Consider the following 3,087-nt stretch of genomic DNA (forward strand, 5'->3'; position numbering starts at 1 on the left):
ACTCATGCATTCCTGCCAAATCTGGTTTTCATGAAAGCCAATTTATTTGTTCATTATGTGACATTTGAAACCATTTAGGCAATTGTGATATGGGATTAAAGTCTCCACTGAACTGTTTCACTGATTATAATGTCTTGGTCATAGATGAAGGCAGCTTCAAACATAGTGACTGGGTGTGAATATACCCTGAATAGAAAACCACTAAATTAGGAGTATTCTGATTTCTTTTTCATTCCACTGTATTTTCTTCCATAGTCCCCTGCCCCCCACCCTCTTTTAAGGGATTGTTCTATATTTACTTAGAACTTGGGGATCCAATATTCTGAAATAGGAGCATATTTCAAAAGGAAAAAAAATATATAATCTGATAAGATCAGCACTATTCCCTTGCCAAACAAAATTCCATTAACCAGCTGAAATTGGACTTAATAACAATCACGTAAACCAATTAGTCTCAATTTATAACTCTATTAGGAGTGTGATTCATCGCAGCCTTGCTAGATAGAGCTGTGCTTCCTTCTGACTTGAGATAGATTGAATAATACAACCTGGGGGGCTAATCAGAAAATGATGATGCAGACACTCTGATTTATTCCCCTGGAACTAGCCCACTTATAAAGGCCAAGATTTTTGCAAAGTCCCCAGAAATAAAGATAGGTTGAATTGACTTAGAAAAGAATTCATGGGTACCATTTACTAGCATGGGCTATTTTAATGTCTGTGAATAAATCAAATGTTAGGTTCATTCAGTTGCTTAAGATATGAAAAGACACATTGCAGATCTTTGAAAAAAAACAATTTTCTAAAAAATGCAGCCACTTTCCCCAAAGTGATAGTTGTTTCAAACATAAATGTGCCAAAGAGATGATTCCTAAGGGAACATTTTATCAACTCCTTATTTTCTTTTGTATGGTGAATTGTAGTGGTTCATAGAATCTAATAGAATTAGATTTAGATGACCCCACCCTCATTTCACAAATGAGGACTCTAAGGTCCAGGTGCCTTGACTATGATATTATAGCAAGAAAATAGGTATTTGTGGTAGAATTGAAGTGCAAATCTCCTGACTCTAATTCTTGTGATTTTCTGACACCACACAACTTTTTGTATGCGGGTCCCAGGGTACCCTTCCTGGTCACTATTCTCTTTGTTTTTTAGGCCTTCAGGAATGTGTGTGTGTGTGTGTGTGTGTGTGTGTGTGTGTGTGTGTGTGTGTGTGAGAGAGAGAGAGAGAGAGAGAGAGACAGACAGACAGACAGACAGAAGATTTGATTTAAAATCTACCTGTGTAGATAGGTATCTCTCATACTAGACATTATGGATTTTAAAGTTGGAAGACAACTTAGGAATTATATATGTAAATAACCTCATTTTATATGTAAGGGAACTGAGACCCGGGGAGATTAATCCATTTGTTCAACAAAGCTCAGGTAATACATAGAAGAAGTATTTGGACCTAGGCTTTCTGACTCCCAAACATGTGTTTTTGTCTGAGTTCCAGAGATTGTGAGAACATGAAATGTATCTTTGGTGAAATGCTGAAATTCCTATCCCATCCTTCTCAGGAAAACCTGTCAGTACCCAAAACTACTCTGGGACTAAGGGACCAAATAGGGCACAAAGTAAGAAGATTTCCCAGGACCAAACTGAGGTAAAACTATAGTCAAGAAGAAAAACCAAGCACCTAGATACATCATCATATTTTAAAAATATTTAAGGCATGTTTGATGAGAAAAAATAAATAGAAATAAGAGATGTCTGGTAAGTCTCACACATTTCAGTAACCCCTTGGAGAAAAATTCCATCTTTCTTAAAATGTCCAGCTATGCATTGATATTTAATACATTACAATAAAAAATATCATTGACTCAAAATATAGAAACATCTTTTATACGTAAAGTTTCCAAGAGATCTAGATTCCAAGATTGTTAACCTTTTTTATCATGGATTCCTTTGGCAGCCTAGTGAAACCAAAATAAATGTTTTGAAATTGTTGATTGAAAGGCTAAATTTTTTGTTCAAATTTTAGTAAAAATAAAAATGTAATTTTGGCCCATCTAAGTTCATTGGCCCCTTGAAATCTATTCATGAAAACTTTAGGACTTCTACACTAAGATCTCTAAGGCCCCTTCCAACTTAAAGAGTCACAGAATTTATGGAAATTTGTGTTTCTTGTTTTTAACTCATAGTCAGGCAAAATAGTGTTTTTTCAGAAATATAGCATTTTTCCAAGGGATTACTGAAACAGAGATATTTTCATCCAGTTTTATTTTTCTGACTGAAAGCAACTTTAATTATGAAATTTACAATGAAAAAATCGAGATGATTGGTTATATCCTTGACCCTGAAATTGACTTGTTTCCTCTGGGTTGTGATATATTTTGCTTGCCTCTGTTTTTGCTTCTCTAAATTTCCATTAAAACAATACCTCAGTTAATGTTTCTGAAACATGCTATTTTAGAAACCATTTTAAGTAAAGATTCATAAATATTTTATATGTGTTTTAAAAATTAGACACAGAAGAATGTGATATTTAATCTATCATACCCTTAGTAGAAACATTGTTGGAAATGGGATTTTTATCACTTCCTTTTTGTAGCTTTTCCTAAGAAAATGAAAGAGTTTAGATTTCATTAGTTTCCATGGTTGGTGTATTTTTCTCTCCTCAAATTAATGTTATAGATTTTAATACAGTACTTAATATTAGGAACATGTTGGGGAGAGTTGAAAATAATCTAAATTGGATTTTTTTTTGCAAATAGGTTAAATAAAATGAACATTTCTTTGGTGCATGGGGCAGAAAGAATAGGCAGTTGATTCAGGTAGTATAACAATGAAGTATATTGAATGGAATGATCAATATCAATTCTTTGCTCAATCTCCTTTATTTGTCTGACATTCTGTGGCTGAACTTAGAGAGTTCCAGCATTTATGCAAGAAGGGCATGCCACTGAAATGTTTGCTCTAGAGTAGCTTAATATTTATTAGGGGATTCCCAATCGGCAAACCAGGCACAATTGAAGAATAATTCTGGAGCAAAATGGTAATAAGTTCAAGCTATTGAAACTATAAAGTTACACTTTTCTG

Source organism: Petaurus breviceps, unplaced genomic scaffold (assembly GCF_028583685.1).
Source record: "Petaurus breviceps papuanus isolate PSGF00001 unplaced genomic scaffold, PetGlider_PUasm1.0 140, whole genome shotgun sequence".
NCBI lineage: Eukaryota > Metazoa > Chordata > Mammalia > Diprotodontia > Petauridae > Petaurus > Petaurus breviceps.